General features: G+C 48.2%; 1 pseudogene across 1 annotated transcript in view; it reads left to right on the forward strand.

The window, feature by feature from the left end:
- Positions 1-20,599, forward strand: part of LOC149370559 (prestin-like) — a 78,580-nt pseudogene that overhangs the window by 3 nt on the left and 57,978 nt on the right. The window contains exon 1 of the transcript XR_016289930.1: positions 1-385. This exon is cut by the window's left edge and continues 3 nt beyond it. The product of XR_016289930.1 is annotated as a prestin-like (transcript). The remainder of the gene's footprint in view (positions 386-20,599) is intronic.

Consider the following 20,599-nt stretch of genomic DNA (forward strand, 5'->3'; position numbering starts at 1 on the left):
TTAATGGGCCCGATTTGATTCTCAAATTGTTTTTCCAGCACCAGTAGCCGCTGTTGCGTTACCCAAAATACATCATCGCTATCTGCTATTTGTGCTGGAGGGATAGCATAACGGTGTGCCGCCCGCGAATCTCCCGTCAAGCACTGATTCAGTTAGCGCCCTCTTTACGAAGCTTGAGAGAGGAGGCCGCAAAGCGACAGTGGCGACCTCGCGCGACGCTCTCTGCGGCTCGATTTGAACACCGCAGCCGGGAGCCGGCAGAAGCGCCCGGCGCGTTGCGATAGTTCGGCGCTTGCGCTTCTTGGCGGCGCGAGCGCGCTCGTGGAGTGGCAGGCACAGGCGCAAGCATGCATCGGAACGGCAAGGAAGCCGCAAATTCCAACTCGTGAGTTTCAGTGCATGCCCGGTTGTGTGAGCTGTTTTTCACTCGCTGTGACGCGTGCTGTCAAGTGCTTGTCACCATTGTTCGTTATTTTGAAGCGCGTATTCTTGTTAAAACTCTGGTGGAATGTCATAGGTGGAACGTGTGTTTTCCTGTTGTTTTTCTCCGTGGCTGAGAATTCTAAACCATGCTACAAACTCTCGTTTTTGAACAAACAGCACTGATAAGGGACATATTCCTTGACTGTAGACTCATCGGTAAAGAGGTTAGTATGGCGCCTAAGACATTCATAGCAGCGACAATCATACGACGATCCCTTGTGCGTCTCTTACTATGTACTGACACAAAATGCTGGAAAACGAGTAGGATGCTGCTTCAGCGCCCGTTAACCGCTATCAGAGATCGCCACAATCGACCTGACTGCTTAAGAATAAATTCCACTTCTTGAACGCAATGAATCTAGATTATGGCTCCAATGACGGCTGTTCGTTGTCAGTTTAGGTGAACGGACCGCCAGTGTTGTTTTTAGCGCTACCCGTTGGCGGAAGCTGAAGCGGGAGTACGAGCTGACAGCCGCTCCGCTCATGTGCAGCGCCGTACTATTCCGCGAACCAGCAGCCGAGATATGAAACCTGAGCTCGCCAGCTATCGGTGACCAGCCTATCCTCCATCTATCTGCCTGTAGGAACTTCAGAAGCCAGTCCCACTCATATGCCCCCCATAGAAGCCGTGAGAATGAAGTTACGTGCCTGTCTGGCTTCGTCTGCTAAAGTAGGCCGAGTTAACAAAGGTATGGAGCTATCGATCGGCATCGAGAGGCCGTGGTTTCTTAGTCTGTTTGTCAGTATAGAAGCGTTCGCCGGTGGCGATGTGCATAACACAGACTATCTGATGCTTTTGAGATCGAGCCGCCGCGGTGGCTCAGTGGCTATGGTGCTCGGCTGCTGTCCCGAAAGACGCGGGTTCGATCCCGGCCGCGGAGGTTGAATTTCTTTGGAGGAGAAATTCGAGGCCCGTGTACTGTGCGATGTCAGTGCACGTTAAAGAACCCCAGGTGGGCGAAATTTCCGGAGCCCTCCACTACGGCGTCTCTCAGAACCTTAGTCGCTTTGGGACGTTAAACACCATAAACCAAACCGAACTTTTGAGATCGGACCGTATCAGAGCATGTGAAAATTAACGTGCACGGTTTTTCAACTTCAACAGCAGCGATAGTTTATGGTTAATGGCAAATGCTGGTAGGACGACCGAACTCATCTTGTCACTTGTGCTGACACACTGCGTTCAAGTTTAAGCACGCGTTTTTCCGCTCCTTTCCCGCCCGCAATTCCAGGCTATCCGAACCTCTGTCCTCCCCTCCTTTAGAAGAAAAGAAAGCTTCGTCGAAATCGTCGCTATCGATTCTGGGCCACTCCCCATGCTTCATTCTTTCGTAAGATTGTCGCGAACAGTTTAGATAGCAGCCGGGGTTGAAGCAACGCTCCGGGCTCATTCATCGCACCCATCTGAAGACCTTTGGGGCGCTGCCAGCTTGCGTCGGAGCGGCGCACTCTTTTTTCTTACGTCTTTCTCTCTCTCCGAGTCTCCAATTCGGGCTCAGACGATTGCGCGCTCACCGCCAGCAGCTGTTTCCGCGCAGTTTCTTGCAACGACAGCAGCGCGCATACCGCCACCAGCCCCTAGCGCTTAACCGCGCCCGGAGCGAACTGTGCTGGCACTGGAGGGCGCGAGAGGTATTTCGCTTCAAATCAGGGAAAGGGGGAGGGGCGTCTACTCGCTGGCGCCGAGAGGAGACCAAGGCGCCAAAATCAGTGTACGCACGCCCTCCGCATGTTTCAATTACCTCAAAACATCCGGAAGGGTCAATGGAAATATTAGACTGCCCAATCGTGGTTGTGGCTGAGTGCGGAAATTTAACCACTGACAGTTCCTGGCGTTTGAAAAAAAGCAGTTTGAATGCGGCGCTCTACAAATGCGATGTTGTTGACTACTGCATTAAAATATAACGGCAGTGCAGAATTTAACTCCAATCGCTCACCGTAAACTAGCAAAAGTAATAACTAGGGGTGTGCGAATATTCGAAATTTACGAATATAATTCGAATATTAGATTTTTGCTATTCGTATTCGATTCGAAATCTAAGTATTCGTGTTGTTTCGATTATTCGACCCCATGCGAATATTCGTATTTAGCCGAATATTTTATTGCGAGCACCGGCGTAGTTTTCGGTGCGCAAGTCCAATCGACATAGACATAACAACATGGCGACGTCCAGAGCCATGCGCATGCGTAATTACAGTGGCTGGAATTCCAGCCACTGTAGCGTAATGTTGGGCCATGCCGTAGCTGACTGTGCTTGTGAGCTTCTTTGTGGCTATACCTGCGAAGCTGGTATAGTCAAAGCTGTGCTCGAAGTGCCTCGAAATACCTGCCACTTCAGTGCCAAGTGAGAGGGTATTACCTGTTTCTGGAGAAGTCGTTTCAGCTAGAAGGGAACGACTCCTGCCAGCTAGAAGGGAACGACTCCTGCCTGACCATGTGGTTTTCCTTGACAACAACCTTTAATGTTCATCCCAGCAACGCGCTTTTGCGCTGATGGCATGCTAGATTCAATCAGTGCTGTGTGCTAGCCATTTTCTGTGAAAATTCCACTCTTCCAAGAATAATGTTCTAGACTTCGATACTTTCTGTGCAGCCACACACACCTTTTGTGTTCATTTACATATTTATAGTTGAGCTGTGATGTTCTTGGATGCTCAAATAAATGTTTTGAAGTGGTTAAATGCGTCTTTCCTTGATTATTCGATATTCGATTCGATATTCGGAAGTAGGTATTCGTATTCGAAAAGTTTGATATTCGCACACCCCTACAACATTTATAGCTTTGAAACAAGCCGCATTGACGGCTTATGACGGGGACAGAATGCGCTAGACTGCCTTCATGTACTTCCACACCAGAGAATGCCGCAGGCGCTACAGTTTCATAGTTACGTGATTTGCTATGTTCGTGGTTAAGCGTTATTTTTAGTAAATCGATGTGCGCCTGGGAGTGAGTACAAACAAAATCTTCCTTGACTTCTGCTTTCATGGAGCTTTGACCGCTCATATTAAGGCGGAAGCCTTTAATGTCTCATCGTTGTAAGCAGCAGTTGTCGACAGAAAATGTCACGCTTTTCAATTGGTGGAAACGGTCGTGACGTCACAGTGCGCGAATTTCAAACGGGGCCAATTGTACTTTGGCTGCAACCAATTGGCTGCAACCATGCAACCAATTGAAGGGATCGTATAGTGATGCTCCAAGTAAGTGGGACTGAGCTTAGTTAATTGCTTAATTACCCAATTAGCCTAATTAGCTTTAATAGTGAGGCCATATAAATAAATAAAACCGATTAAGAAATTGGTCGAGCTCAGGAATCGAACCCCGGTCTTCGGCGTGAGAGACGAGCATGCTATCCACTCCGCCATGCCAGCTCGATGGTTTCGAATGAACAAAGGCGCGTCTAGTGAATAAGGTGTCTTCACTCACTCTCATCCTCCTCCATTCTCTTCCCGCGACGTTTAGGTGTCCACCGACAAATGAGAGACAGATACATTTCCTTTCCTCAAAAACCAATTTACTGACGAGCGAGGCGTAGAATCGAATGGGCGATGGAGTTCTATGGACTCCTTGGCAGCGTTGCAAGACGCTGTCGCGTTCCACTCTTAGGGGCATCAGTGACCACACTTTAGGTAAAAAAAGTGCCCCCCTGAATTTTGTGAGACAATTACTGCGTAATTTCCTTTCCTCAAATACAATTTTCATTTTCTTCATTACGGCTCCTCTTTATCTATCTTCTTTCACTCCCACTTCCTCCCTTCCTCTACGGTGCGGTTCAGGTGTCCACCGAGATGACAGAGAATTACTGCGCCATTTCCTTTCCTCAAAAAGCGTTGCGTTCAAAGGGCAAGGCATCGCGCTGAACGGGTGGTGTTCCGTGGACTCCCTGGCAGCGCTACAACGCGCTGTCGCGTTCCACCCCTAAAGGCGAAGCTTAATTGTCGTTAATTAGCAGTTAATTAGTATTCAGGCATTAATTAGTAATTAACCATTAATTAGTGATTTGTCATCACTTAGTAATTAGTACTCAATTATATGTGACGCCACCGGTGCCACAGAAACAGCGAAGGTGGTGCGGAAAACGCTTCCGCCTCTACCCACTTCAGACAGTCAAAGTGCCCCCTGAATTTTTTTATTTTATTTCTGAATGGTATCCGCATCGTCAGGCTAGAATCAAGGGGTGATTTCTTCCATGTAGTTTCGGGATAATGTGCGCAACCAATGCTGTTTTGTGCGGAATGAATTCTTAAGCGTGACATGCATCTCTGAGAAGGAGCATGACCGAAAACCGAAGAACTGCACAAACGAACATACTGAGAGTACACCGTAGAGACACTCGTCCGTACAATTATAGCAATAGCATAGCCGTTCGCTATTTTGGCTACGTGCAAGGGTTGTTGTTAGGTCCAGGAATTTAAAAGATTTAATGCTGCATTCCTTAAATGAACTGTAAACGACGTTTCACCTTGAGGATGCAGTTTTAAAAAAACAAAACAATTGTCTGAACGTTGACTACGTCCTGGCTAATCAGTCTCCTCTCATGGGTGTCTTTCTAGCGTCTGGAGGCGCTTGCTCGCTCGAATTTAAGGATATTTGTTTTGAAAACTGTTGAAAAAAACAATGCCGGGGGCTGTGAAGGTATATCTGAAAAGCATACATCATGTATAAAAGCCCGCAGCGGCAACTGCAGCGTGCAGATGTTGGTCAATTGCGAAAACACGGGTTCCTAAGCACCCGTGGCGACATCACATCACCGTAGGGTGATGATGGTGAGCAGTGCGTCACCACGGGCCCGAGCACCCACGTTTAGCCGTGCGGTGCCCAGCCGTGTCCTGGGAAAAAGGGATTCTGCTCACTGAGTCGATGCCGAGTCTTTGGACCTTTAATGCCTCTCGGTGGAGGCAACACATCACCGTAGACGGCACCTCCAGCCTGACCCAACCGAGGAAAGTCAGCAGTCGCTTTTTCCTGTCCTCCCTTTCATCTTTCACTTTCCTATTTTATTTCTTACAACTCTCCTGTCTCCTCCTTACTTGGTTTTTCCTTTTTTCCCGACGGCTAGAGTTGAGGTTGTGTGACGTAATTCCTTTAATTGCATCATATTTGGTTATAGTTCGGCTGTAAAGCTGACTTGGGCAGGACATCCGTGTTCGGGTTCCGTCCCCTTGTTGGGCTTCGCGGTGGGCAGCGGGCACCGTGCGTGCCAGGAAACCAAAAACTCAGATTACGGGCCCCAATAAATCGGGAGCTCACGTTTTTAACCGTATCCCTCCAAGAACAGTAAAAATAGCATTCCCAATTCATTGGAACTACGAGGACTGTTGAACAACTACAGTGGTGTAAAGGACCTCTTAAACTCATTTTCTTCCTTGGCGTTATGCTTACAGGGAACAAACTTGAGATCTGAACATAAGAACATTTTAAAGAAATATAAAGTGTTCCGCTGTGACAGAGAGCACTGAAGTAGGCTCTCTGGAGGTGTCGGTATCATAGCGCAGAGCGGTGTTGCAACTCGTGAAGACAAGCGTAAAACTAAACATTTCAGGGGGCACTTTGACTGTCTAAAAGTGGGTAGAGGCGGAAGCATTTTCCGCACCACCTTCGCTGTTTCTGTGGCACTGGTGGCGTTACATATATTTGAGTACTAATTACTAAGTGATGGCAAATCACTAATTAATTGTTAATTACTGATTAATGCCTGAATGCTAATTAGCTGCTAATTAATGACGCTTAAGCTTCACCTTTAGGAGTGGAACGCGACAGCGCGTTGTAGCGCTGCCAGGGAGTCCACGGAACGCCACCACCCGTTCGGCGCGATGCCTTGCCCTTTGAACGCAACGCTTTTTGAGGAAAGGAAATGGCGCAGTAATTCTCTGTCATCTCGGTGGACACCTGAACCGCTCCATAGAGGAAGGGAGGTGGGAGTGAAAGAAGATAGATAAAGAGGAGCCGTAATGAAGAAAATGAAAATTGTATTTGAGGAAAGGAAATTACGCAGTAACTGTATCACATATCTCGGTGGACACCCATCAAAATTCAGGGGGGCTCTTTTTTGACCTAAAGTGTGGTCACTGATGTGTGGTTAAGATGTTAAGCTTCGCCCCTAAGAGTGGAACGCGACAGCGTCTTGCAACGCTGCCAAGGAGTCCATAGAACGCCATTGCCCATTCGGTTCTACGCCTCGCTCGTCGGTAAATTGGTTTTTGAGGAAAGAAAATGTATCTGTCTCTCATGTGTCGGTGGACACCTGAACCTCGCCGGAAGGGAATGGAGGAGGATGAGAGTGAGTGAAGACACCGTATTCACTAGACGCGCCTTTGTTCATTCCAAACCATCGAGCTGGCATGGCGGAGTGGATAGCGTGCTCGTCTCTCACGCCGAAGACCGGGGTTCGATTCCTGAGCTCGACCAATTTCGTAATCGCTTTTATTTATTTATATGGCCTGACTAGTAAAGCTAATTAGGCTAATTAAGTAATTAAGCAATTAACTCAGTCCCACTTACTTGGAGCATCACTATACGATCCCTTCAATTGGTTGTATGGTTACTAGCCAAAGTGCAATTGGCCCGGTTTGAAATTCGCGCACTGTGACGTCACGACCGTTTCCACCAATTGAAAAGCGTGACATTTTCTGTCGACAACTGCTGCTTACAACGATGAGACATTAAAGGCTTCCGCCTTAATATGAAGCAGTAGCAGTCACTGTCTTACATTTCAAAGCAATTACATTATGTTCTATATACCTCGAGCCGCACCTAACAGTAACACTATATGATCTAGAAGTACTTTTTAAACAGCTACTATAGCAGTTCCTGGTCTCTGGAAATTTTATTTCCCACTCTGATTTTAAATGGAGTGTTCTTGACAACCCATATGGAAGCAATCACTTTCCTATAATAATTAACTTGACATGTCTGCCATCAATCATTCCAACTAAACCACGTCGTTGTAAACTCAACGCAGCTGAATGGCCGCTATTTCGGGAAAACACACTCATGAAAATTTTTTCATATGATCTTAGTGTACACAAACTCAACGAAATATTTGCAGCTTGTATTATAACTGCTGCTCGCATAGCCATTCCTCAGTCTTCGGGAGTGGTGTGCCATATCCACAAGGTTGGTGCAACGAAGATTGCAGAGAAGCAAAAAAGAAACAGTAAAGTCTGGGGAGTTTCGAAGGTATCCAACGGCCGAGAACCTTATAACTGAGTGGGAGCTTCTCCCCTTTCACAATTCCTTTTCTTACAGTCTCTGCTATGTAAACAAGTATAGAGCAACAAGAAGACATCTTAAGTGGACATTTCTCAAGCGTTTCCAGCTGTTCACACTGCACAGAACTATATTTAAAATACAAAAAAAAAAACAGCGCAGAGTCAAAGACTTCCAACAACGGCAGCACAGACGAACCCTACAATAGCTTAGTCACAAGTCATGAAATAAACAGTTATATCTGCCAGCAAACAGACTTCGCACGGGCCTGACAAAATTCATTATGAAATGCTGGCAGGCCTTTCTCAGCCTTCTGTAGAAGCACTTTTTAGATTTTCCAAGAAAATATGGATGTCAGGAAAAATGCCCGAAGCGTAGAAAAATGCTCTTATTGTACCATTCTTGAAACTTTTTAAAACCACCAACCTCTCCCTGCAGTTACAAGCCCATAGCCCTCACAAGCTGTCTCGCAAAATCGTTTGAAAGTGTTATAAACATTAGGCTGATGTTTGTTCTTGGACCTTGTCGACTTCTTGCCACACAAAACTATAGATTTAATAAATATTGCTTAACAACTGACCATTTCGTCCGCCTTGAAAATACTGTCAGAGAAGCATTCATACATAAACAACAGTGTCTAGCAGTTTTCTTTGATATAGAGAAAGCTTATGATACCACCTGGAGGTTTGGCATCCTTCGCGACCTAGCAGACCTAGGTATCCGAGGAAGGATGTTGAACTGCTTAAAATATTTTCTGTCTCATCGTTGTTTTCATGTACGCCTGGGTTCCATCTTTTCCAAACAACTCGTTCAGGAGAATGGGGTACCGCAACGGTGTATTTTAAGTACTACTCGGTTTGCCCTGAAAAGGATTTCCATAGCTAAGATAATTCCAATGTTCATTATGTATTCTCTATATTGTGAGCAATTTATTCGCCTTCGTCGTCGTCGCCTCTCTGGCTGCGACTTCATTCTCTTTCACCTGAAGATTCCCATCGTCATCGCTTGGGGCTGTTCGCTTGGAACACGTCTTTGGCAGAGGGCTAGAATGAAGGTCTTACGTGAAGTCTTCCCTTACACGTGGTGGAGGTGCACCTTGGATATGTCGAATAACTGCAAACAGCATGCACATCCTCCAGCAAGCTGTGAGGGACACATACAACTGACATTAAACAGACTTGCAATTTGGGCAGAGAGAAGTAGATTTGTCCCCCCCCCCCAAAAAAAAAACAAAAACAGTTACTGTTCTTTTCTTGCTTAAAAGAGGTTTGACGATTGATCCCACCCTGCTCTTAAATGAAATTGTACTTCCAATAAAAAAAAACATTTTTGGGCATAACATTTTGACAAAAACATATTCTTGCCCCACATAAACATCGTCAAGAGTAAAGCTTCCCAATCTCTGAATATGCTCCAAGAACTGCCATGAAAACGCTGAGGATCTGACAGAACATCTCTTTTACAAATATCGCGGTTTGTAATACGTTGGGCACCCCAGACTATGGATGCGTTGTGTATGGGTCTGCGTGAACATCATTTCTAAAGCGACTGGACCCACTGCATAAACTTGGTTTACGTCTCTCAACTGGCGCATACAGAACATACCCCATAAATAGTCTTTATGTTGAAATCAGTAAACCCTGCCTTACAGACAGAAGAGCAATGCTCACATGCATATATGTCCTGAAAATCCGTCCTCTGCCGAAACAACTCTGTTATCCCATAGTTACAAAGCGCACCTCCAGAACACTGTTCAGCAACAAAACCCAGTAAATCAGACCTCTGTTTTTCCTGCTTCGAGAATAGTTGTCAAGCCTTGGAGATACTGGTTTATAGTTTATGGGGTTTTAACGTCCTAAATCAACTCACGTTATGAGGGACACCATAATGAAGGGCTCCAGAAATTGGACACACTTACTGCTGATGTCGCGTCAAGGTACTATCGCGATGGAAAGAAACGCGAACAGATCGGCGCCTACGCGCTCCGCTGTTCAAATTTCTTTTGGCACTGCTTTTACCTGGGTGTTAAGAAAAACACTTTACAGTAATCCTAGAATGTATCACGCACGACTCTAGCGTCGCTTTGCTATCACCGAAGTAAAAGCGTGATGAAAAGAAATGCGAATAATGGAGTGCGTAGGGCCGCTCTGTTCGCGTTTCTTTCCATCGCCACAGTACAGCCTTCTCACTGCATGTGACTTCACAGTGACGCACTTCCGTAAACAACGAACACCACACGAACGCATATTATAGGAATACCGGGTACTACAAGAAAAATACGTAAACTATACCGAATTTTACACTCAAGGCTCAAAAACAGCATATTATGTCGGAAGCGCAGCAGTGCAAGCAAACTAGCAAAATATTGTTGCGGGAAAGAATATATTTACAGATATTTACAAATAGACAAGAACAGCTGCGAGCGGCACCGAGAACACAGTCCGAACTTCGTTGTCGTCTTCTACTCTTCCCACTCGTGCCATCGCTCTTCGTCGTCGTCGTCTACCCGCATCAGGACTCCCGGCTGCTGAAACGCCGTCTCGGCGTTAGGGCGGCGACGTATGAGCGTCGTGATAAGGTTTAAGGCGACAGACGTGGACGATGTCGGTGGTGGCGCCAGATGACGAGGGCGAGGTTTCAAGGGGAGCAATTTCATAGTTCACGTCGGTAACACGGCGCACGACACGGTAAGGGCCACGGTAGTGCGAAAGGAGCTTCTCGGAGAGACCGACGCTGCGAGAGGGCGTCCAGAGAAGGACGAGTGATCCTGGGGTATATTCGACGGCCTGGTGACGGCGGTCGTAGGCTGACTTCTGGGAAACTTGAGAGGCTTGGAGCCTACTACGTGCTATTTGGCGCGGCAGCGTGGCCTGGGAGATGGCGTCCCGAGCGTAAGCAGTGGTGGGGGCTGAAGAAGGCGGCATGAGTGTGTCCAAAGGCAAGGTGGGATGCCTGCCAAACAAAAGGTAGAAAGGAGAATAGCCTGTTCTGTCATGAAGGGAAGAGTTATATGCAAATGTCACATAAGGCAAGGCTGCGTCCCAATCTCGGTGGTCTGGTGATACCTACATGGCTAACATGTCGGTGAGCGTGCGGTTGAACCTTTCCGTAAGCCCATTGGTTTGTGGGTGGTAAGCTGTCGCGAGCTGGTGCTGCGTGTCACACGAACGAAGAATGTCGTGAACTACTCTGGATAGAAAATAACGACCGCGGTCGGTGAGCAGTTGACGAGGGGCGCCGTGGTGAAGGATGACGTCTTGCAGAAGAAAATCGGCAACATCGGTAGCGCAGCTGGACGGCAAAGCACGCGTGATGGCGTACCGAGTCGTATAATCAGTTGCGACAGCGATCCACTTGTTGCCCGAGAGGGACGTCGGAAAAGGGCCAAGAAGGTCGAGGCCAACACGGTGAAAAGGTTCCGGAGGTATGTCGATGGGTTGCAGAAGACCGGCAGGCAAAGTGGAGGGCCTTTTCCGACGTTGACACAGGTCGCAAGCGGCCACGTAACGCTTGACGGAACGATAGAGACCAGGCCAAAAGAAGCGATGCCGCACCCGAGCGTACGTGCGGGACACGCCAAGGTGACCGGCTGTCGGCAGATCGTGCAGTTCTTCAAGGACAGAAGAGCGTAGACGTTGGGGTATCACGAGCAGGAGCGGAGGGCCATCGGAGCGTAGGTTTCGGCGATACAAAATGCCGTTCTGGAGCACATAAAGGTTCAGAGACGGAGATCGGTTTGCAGAACGGATGCCATCAAAGATAGGTCGTAAAGATGAGTCGTGACGCTGTTCGTTGGCAGTATCGGCAAGATCGGAGATAGCTAAGAGGCAGGGCAGGGTCTCAGCGTCCTCTAGGTCAGGTGGTTCCACAGGGTATCGGGATAAGCAGTCAGCGTCCTGGTGATGGCGCCCTGACTTGTACACGACGGAGTATGAGTATTCTTGGAGGCGCAATGCCCAGCGACCAAGGCGACCGGTGGGATCTTTTAGTGAAGACAACCAACAGAGAGCGTGGTGATCAGTGACAACAGCGACTGAACGGCCGAACAGGTAGGGTCTGAATTTAGCTACTGCCCAGACAAGGGCAAGACACTCGCGCTCAGTAATGGTGTAATTTTGCTCTGCGGCTGAAAGTAGGCGGCTGGCATAAGCGATGACTCGATCTTGACCCTGTTGACGTTGGGCTAGGACGGCGCCGATGTCATATCCGGAGGCGTCGGTGCGAACCTCTGTGGGAGACGACGGGTCAAAATGTGCTAAGATGGGCGGAGTGGTCAGCAAATGGACGAGGGATGAAAATGAGTTCTCTTGAGCAGGGCCCCAGGTAAAGGGGGTATCGTTGTTCAGAAGATCGGTGAGGGGTCGAGCGATGCCGGCGAAATCTTTGATAAAACGGCGAAAATACGAGCACAAGCCTACAAAGCTGCGCACATCTTTCGACGACCTTGGAAGAGGAAAGTCCTTCACAGCTTGAATTTTGATGGGATCTGGGCTTACACTAGAAGCGTCAATGAGGTGTCCGAGAATAGTGAGTTGGCGACGACCGAACTTGCATTTCGATGAGTTCAGCTGAAGTCCGGCGTTACGAAACACTGTCAGAATATTGGAGAGGCGCCCGAGGTGCGTGGCAAAAGTAGGCGAGAAAACCACAACATCGTCTAGGTAACAGAGGCAGGTGGACCATTTAAAGCCACGAAGAAGGGAGTCCATCATTCGTTCGAAGGTAGCCGGGGCGTTACAGAGGCCGAACGGCATGACTTTAAACTGGTATAAGCCATCAGGCGTCACGAAGGCGGTCTTCTCGCGGTCCTTTTCATCAACGGCAATTTGCCAGTACCCCGATCGAAGATCAATTGAAGAGAAATATTTGGCGCCGTGGAGGCAATCTAAGGCATCATCGATCCTTGGGAGTGGATATACGTCTTTTTTGTGATGCGGTTGAGGTGCCGATAATCAACGCAGAAGCGCCAGCTGCCGTCCTTCTTTTTCACCAGGACGACTGGTGAAGCCCAAGGACTTGACGAGGGCTCGATGATGTCTTTTGCGAGCATCTTGTCCACCTCTTGATTTATGACGGTGCGTTCGGCGCTGGACACTCGGTACGGACGTCTGCGGAGAGGAGCGGAATCACCGGTGTTTATGTGATGCGTCACCACAGAGGTCCGAGCCAAAACACGGCTATCAAAGTCGAAGATGTCGCGGAAAGATGATAAGAGGCACCTAAGGTCGCGAGCTTGCATCGGCGGTAGGTCAGAAGCGATCATGTCGGCGTAGTCGTCCGTTGGGTTCGCTGTTGATGGGGCCGCAGGCAACCGGCATTGCTGAGTGGAAGGTAAGCAGCTGTCCACCACTGATATCACACATTCGGAAGCAGGGCACAGCGTGGCGAGTGAGATGCCTTGCGGGAGCGGTTGGATGGATGAACCAAAGTTCAGGACCGGAAGGTACGCTCGGTTGGCCGACATTGTAAATACAAGGTGTGGAAGCGCAATGCTGCGCGTCAGGGCGACGTCAAGTTCCGGAGTGACTACGTAGTGACCATCAGGTACAGGGGGAACAGATGAGAAAGAAATGTAAGTTGCGGCTTGAGGCGGTAGACGGACAAAGTCGACAGCACAAAGACGGTGCATAACTGGGGACGGCGACTCAGCAGAAAGATGAAGGTCAAGCTGAACAACATTAGTGGCGCAGTCAATGAGGGCTGAATGCTCAGACAGGAAGTCGAGGCCAAGAATGACTTCATGAGGGCACTGGTCCAGAACAGAGAACAGAACGGATGTATGGCGGCCGGATATGGTCACACGGGCTGTGCATAGTCCAACAACATGAGGCGTTCCGCCGTCGGCAACTCGGAGAACGGCTTTGGGTGCAGGGGTCAGTACTTTTCGGAGGCGGCGTCGTAGGGCTGAACTCATGACGGATACGTGCGCGCCTGTATCGATCAGGGCTCTCACAGGCACTCCATCGACATGAATGGCGAGCAAATTATGGTGTGCGCGAAGGGCTAATCGAGGATTTTGGGACTGGGGCTGTACTGCAGCATCACCTCCAGACACTGCAGCGCCTAGTTTTCCGCTTGCGAGCGTCCGTAGGGGCCAGGAGAGGAGCGACGGCGTTGGGACGAACGAGACTGTCGACGCAGGGGGGACGGGGAGCGGCTGGAGCAGGGAATCTGGCCGTCGACTGTAGCACTGTGCTGGGCTGGAGGGGGCGTGTAGTGGCTGGGCTGTTCGTCGTCGCTGTGGGAGCTGAGAGGACGGTATGTGCTGCGACGGGACCAATAATTTCGACAGTGGCGGGAGATGTGGCCAATGCGGTGGCAATGGAAACAAATGGGCCTGTCGTCGGTTGTCCGCCAGTCGTTAGGGTTTCGGCGACGTGGAGTGAAGTACGAAGGTCGTCCAGGAGCAATCGCAGTGATTTCGGGTGGTGGTGAAGACCGTACAGGGCTGACGGGCTGGAAACCAAGGTTGGCAAGCTCTTGGCGGACGACAGCTTGTACCAGAGAGATGGTAGGCAAGCGGTTGTCGCCATCTTGTAGATGCAGGGGGGCAGGGGACATAGCTTCGAGCTCGCGTCGGATGATGCGGGTCACATTTTCTGGGGGCGCTGGAGTTTCCCGGTGTCGCAGGTCTTCACATGAAGAAGTCGCAGCCGTGTTGGGGAGGCGTGTGTACGGCTGGCTAATACGCCTGCTTTTGGCTTCCTCGAAGCGTCGACATTCCTTAATAATTCCGTCGACTGTAGTGCAGCTCTTGTATACGAGCAAGTTGAAGGCATCGTCGGCGATTCCCTTCAACACGTGGCCGACTTTGTCAGACTCGGTCATGTTGGCGTCAACTTTGTGACAGAGGGCCAGCACATCTTGAATGTACGACACATAGGACTCCGTAGATGTTTGAGCTCGGGAGGCGAGGTCCTTCTTAGCGGCAAGCGTTCGGCCGAGCGGTCGTCCAAACAATTCGCGGAGTTTCTCTTTGCACACGTCCCAGCTGGTCAGATGGTCTTCGTGCGTCTCATACCAGACCCGGGCGGTGTCTTGTAGATAGAATATTACATTTGCGAGCATAAGGGTCGGATCCCAGCGGTTGTAGGTACTTACTCGGTCGTACATGTTGATCCAGTCGTCGACGTCAGTGTTGTCGGTACCAGAAAATGTCACAGGATCACGAGGGGGAGAAAGAACGAGTGATGTCATGGCCGGGGCTGAGGTTTGCTGGGCGGCGTCTTGGGTCATGATGAGTGAAGGCAACTGGCGGCCGCTGCGGAGCTCCGTCGTCGGTAGACGTAGGGGAAATCCGCACCTCCACCAAATATGTTGCGGGAAAAAATATATTTACAGATATTTACAAATAGACAAGAACAGCTGCGAGCGGCACCGAGAACACAGTCCGAACTTCGTTGTCGTCTTCTACTCTTCCCACTCGTGCCATCGCTCTTCGTCGTCGTCGTCTACCCGCATCAATATATTAAGGCTGGCAAACTGTGCATCATTTTTACTCCGAATGTTTTGCGGTCTCTGGAACTGTAAGCAGATTAATAAACAACAGTATTCCTAACAGCAAACATCCATATGAATTCGCTTAACCTGCTCACGGCATTGCATTCCAGAAATGCAACCCAACCATTAGTAGGAAGCATACTACAGAACATACAAAAAGTCACACCAAAGGGGCATATGATAAAATTCTGCTGGGCGCCGAGCCATATTGGAATAGATGGGAATAAATGAGCCAGCCTGTGTGCTGCAGAAGCCCGCAGTCATGAAATAAAACAGTCAGCATGCCCCATAGAGACTGCATAAAATTAATACATGGTGATTTGAAGGCCACAATGGCAAACAACTTGGAATAATGAAAGAAACAAAACATGCATTTTGTGAACCATTTTCTCGGGGAATGGAAGACCTATACGCAACACGAACATTTTCTAGAAGCAATTTTGTCGTCTCCGCATAGGAGACAAACCAGACTCATATCCTCCTACTGACGAATCAAGACAAACCTCTTTGTCAAAGCTGTGGAGATGAGCTCGCACTAAACCATATTTTCCTGTCATGCTCATAACTAAAGAATTACGAAAATGTGCTTTGCTCAATTTTATAATGAACACACCCCTTTTAATCTATTGCTGCTCTTAGGTGCCAAAAATGCAATTATTGGCATACCTTATGTTTTTAGCTCATTAAACTAAGCAAGTTTTCTTCATAAACTGTAAGTTCTAACCTAGCGGCTCACTTGTCTTTGATACAGCTCAGCCACTTTCTCATTCCTGAGAAGAAGGATGAGGTGTCTGTTTTATTGTTTAGGAGCCGCGAGACCCTTGTCCAGCCAAGGATAGCCGCTGAGGTTACCTCACCCTCTGTAAGCCTTTTACCACAAGCCATTTAAAAAATTTTCCCCTTGATCATCACTTGGCTTTACGAAATAACTTTTTAGTCCCTTACACTACCGTAGTTTTACGCTTTTTATGTAAAATCCTGCACAAAACAATTTTCGACACACTGAACTTAACTTTATTGTACTTGGCATATTTTAAGTTCCACCAACCTGCATCAGAACTAAGCTTGATCCCTCGTTTCAAACTAAAAGTCAAAGGTCATTTTCCCAGCACAGCGACCAAAGCAAACTTTCCACAAGAGCTTAGCAACCTGAATGAGAACTAAGCTTGATCCCTCGTTTCAAACTTCAAGTCAAAGGTCATTGATCCAGCACAAAGATCAAAGCAAAGTTTCTACAAGAGCTTAGCAGCATTTTGCTGGCCAGGGCTTAAGAACTGCATTCTTTGTCGAGAAAACTTTTCCTAAGTAATTTTTTTCCGGGCACAACTGTTTTTGACGGCCCAACAGTCACAACGCTGTCGCCATGTAGATCAAAATCTGTCCACAATACAATAAACAGATAGAAACTGAATACCCTTGATCTCGTTAATAAATGCACATTCTTCCAACACGGTAGCCGTAGATGCCTATGCGCCACTAAACCGAACAGAACACATAACGTGTAAAAAGCTTGATGATATACCAGCATGGTAGATATAAGTGCTAATCTATTAGAAATAACGTTTGTGTTTAAGGATTACTCTTTGACGCATCTTTGTTATCCCGGAACTTTTTTTTACAAGCACAGAAGCAGCCTTCATCGGGTTCTTCGGTAGAAAGAACTGAAAAAAAAAAACGCGCGGAATGAATATTGAAAGCGACCTGTAATCGCGCACTTGGAAGCGCCGTTAGCCTATTGTCGGAATAGTATGCCGGTTTTACGCGGGCATTATTGTACTTTCTCAAGTCGAGCAAGTTCTACATTAGTGCAAATTATTATATTTGGCTCAGGGAGGTTATATAGGCCGGGACGATGCACAGATCTTTTGTGAGTTTCAGAAGGCGCACGCATCGTTGGATGATGAATGCAAGCAGTGCTGAAGTCACAAGTTTCTTTATTGCTTGTAAATACGCAGGAGGTTGGTGCGAAACTGGAATGTTTTGTAATGTACGAGCAGTTAAAAGGAAACTACTTTAGAAAGAAACAACGGAAGTTAGTTCACGCAAGCTTCTATGGGCCGGGAGGCCATCAATTAAGCGCATAAATCATAAAATTTTTCTTTGCTGTGCGGTGCGTCCACGTATTAGCAGGCGCCTCCATGCTATGGTTTCCTCGTTATTCGCAAGCTATCGCAACAACATTCCCCGTGTCTGCGCTGCTGCAAGAGTGGATATCACTGGCCTGAACACGCAAGGTTAGTTGCGAAGGTTGTAGTACATTGGCTTCTTTTCGGTGGAGCCCATTTGAGGTGGCTGCAGAAGGGTAGCGTGATTCAACTAGAATTCCACTTTTAAGTCGCTGACATTTGGTACAACACTTTTATCGAGGTCTTAGACGGCTCCTTGTTACATTAGTCTGCTGAGTCTTTTCATGTGTAAACTGATAGCGTGCTAAAGCGCCAAACGAAAGACAGCTGCAGATTCTTGCGCTCAGCAGCTGCTGCAGTTGTGCTGCGGTGCTCCGAGAGGGTCGTTACCTTCGGAGAGCTTTGCTTTTGAGAACATCGCTCAAGAAGCAGTAGTGCGTACACGAGTGTTCTTATTGTAAAAATTCCCGGCGTTACATTTATCTCTGATTGCTTGTACCACGATGAGAGTTTATGGCTCTGCCTTTTAAAAAAGCAGAAGATTGCTGCCTCTTTGTTCCCCGCTTCGAGCTGCCTGCATTGTCCTCCATGTCACAGTATTTACGAACAGAAGGTCAGAAACCTACTGGCATCTAGCATCTACGGGGAATTGAAACCACGACTTCAGCCACAGCGCCTTTCGTTCGTGTCGGAAAGCTGCGAGAAGGTCTGTAGACATTTAACGAAGATCTGAACTAGGGACCCTAAATGGTATTCTCTTTTTTGCTCCCGCAAATAACCTTTGTTTAGTCCCAGTGGAATAGCAAATTAAAACAACACATTGCTATAATACATGGATTCGTTTTACGGCTGAGAAATGAGCTTTCTGACTGTCTGTGCAATATAGGGCGCTTCGACTGTTGCAGGCAATCAGATCGTTCGAACTGAGTTATATATCGAGTCGTAGTTATGGGAGCGTAGGTTTAACTAAATGTGTTAAAGCTGACCTCTGGTCGGGCATTAGAGCCCGCTTCCTTGATCATTTGTTTCGCGCGTCCCTCATATGACGCACCATTACAAAAGACACCTCTTCGGTCCAGTACTTAGATACGACTAGGACTAGGAGTTGGTGGCCATTTAGGAGCGGTGTTCAGAGTTACTGCCTCCTAAACTTAAACTTTTTAAATTGATCGATTGGAAGGACGTGTTCTTTCTGAAGCGCACGTCACTTATCTGTATCGTCTTCACCGGTGGTTGTTCACTTCAGCTACCATTGCGCAACTGCTGCCCCAGCAAAAGAGTCAATGACGCGTTTAACTTCTGTCGTCCTCGCCGGACACGAAGAGCGCCCCTCTCCGATGTTCCTTCGTCGTGACAAACACGATGAGGCGAGGTCCGTGCTTGTAAAGTTGGCAAGGATAAACCCATGGAGCAGGAGTTGCCTTGAAAGCGCCGTTGGTCTCTTGCGCTGTGTGTGTGGGGTCGAACGTTCTGGCGTTGAATGATTGTTTCTTTCTGCGAACGAACCCTGCGCAGACGCTGACGAAATTTCTGCACTGTCTGATTGTTGGGTGTTAGTGCACATTTGTACCACACTTCAGAAATTCAAGCAATAAATGAAGTGTATTTTGTGAAGAAGTTAGCGCAAAAAACGGACAAGGGACAGAAAGAAAGGACACACAAGACATTCACGAGTGCTCTCCTGAAATGAAGTGTATATTTCAACATCGCAGATCGGTTAACTGTTACATGCATTAATGGCTGAGTTTTTTGTGGTGACACAAAACGGCATGTTGTCAAGGCAACAAGGGTTTACCAGAATGAGGTCGATTATTTTTAATTACATTAGAGATAATGAATACTGGCCGTCTAAGGTACTGACTGCCGATCGAGCTAAAATTCGTAAATTGGTTTTTGAGTAAAGAAAATGACGCAGTATCTGTCTCTCATATCTCGGCGGACACCTGAACCGCGCCGTAAGGGAAGGGATGAAGGTGGGAGTGAAAGAAGAAAAAGAGGTTGGAGGTCTCCGGATTAATTTCAACCACCTGGGGGTCTTTAACGCGCATGGACATCGCACAGCAGGGCGCCTTTTGCGTTCCGCCTCCATCGAAACGCGGCCGCCGCGGTCGAGTTCGAGCCCGGGTACTCCGGCTCGGTAGACGAGCGCCATAACCTCTGAGCCACGGCGGCGGGTCAAGTGAGCTGGCCCTAAAATCCAAATCTTCAAAGAATCTGCGCGATTACTTAAACAGCGAAAGGATAGAGGCCCATGTACTGTGCGATATCAATAAACGTTAAATATCCGCAGGTGGTCGAAATTTCTGCAGTCCCTCATACGGCGTTCCTCACAGCCTCAGTCGTTCTGAAACGTCAAACTCTCCATAAACCATAAAGAAAAATAAAGACCTATTTGTTTTTGTCATACAGGGTCTGTTCTGAAAGTAGTAGGACTGGTTTTTTCCTGGGCGAACGGGCGGACGAGAGGCTGTCTGCGCGTGCAGGATCGTTGAAGGGGGATATTGGGAATGCTGGCGAAAATCGGCAGTAGGCTCTCGGCCGTTGAAGAGAGGGGGTCGCTTGTACTGTGAACCCCTGTCGAAAGGTCTCGTCACGCAGAATCGTCGACCGTTTACTGGATCAGCGATACGCGATCAAATTTTGAGTAAATCTTGGTAAAACGGGCAAAGAGACTCACAACATGATTAAGGAGGCCCTACGGTGACGCTTCCATGGGTAGATCAGGTGTTTTTTGAGTGGCACAAGCTTTTCCGAGAAGGTAAGGAAAGAGTGGAGGAAGACGACCGCTCCAGACGCCCTTCGACCAGCAAGGCCAACGAAAATGTGTAGCGAGTGCAACATTTACTTAACAGTGATCGTAGAATGAGTATCAGAATGATTGCTGATGACTTCAGCATTCCTCAAACCCAAGTTTTTGAGATCGTGACAGAAAACTTATCCATGAGGAAAGCGTGCGCGAAGTTGGTGCCGGGAGTGTTGTCAGAGGAGGAAAAGGCAAGCTGGTAGGATCTCCTTAATCATGTGAATGAGGACCCCGATTTTTTGCCCAGCACAAGGCGGCAACGCTGCCTCGGCACCCCTACAGCCTCGACTTGGCCCCGCCAGACTTTTTTCTATTCCCGAGAATAAAATCGACGCTCGAGGGGAAACATCACGGATCGGTAGAGGTGGTTCAACAGGTCGTGACGAGGGAGCTAAACAGCATTCCGGTCGAGGCGTTCCTGGAGGCGTACGAAAACTGTGACACTCATTGGCAGCAGCGTGTAGGTGCGGAAGGGTGCT

The sequence above is a fragment of the Amblyomma mixtum genome, chromosome 1 (assembly GCF_055824585.1).
Source record: "Amblyomma mixtum isolate Tamu chromosome 1, ASM5582458v1, whole genome shotgun sequence".
Lineage (NCBI taxonomy): Eukaryota > Metazoa > Arthropoda > Arachnida > Ixodida > Ixodidae > Amblyomma > Amblyomma mixtum.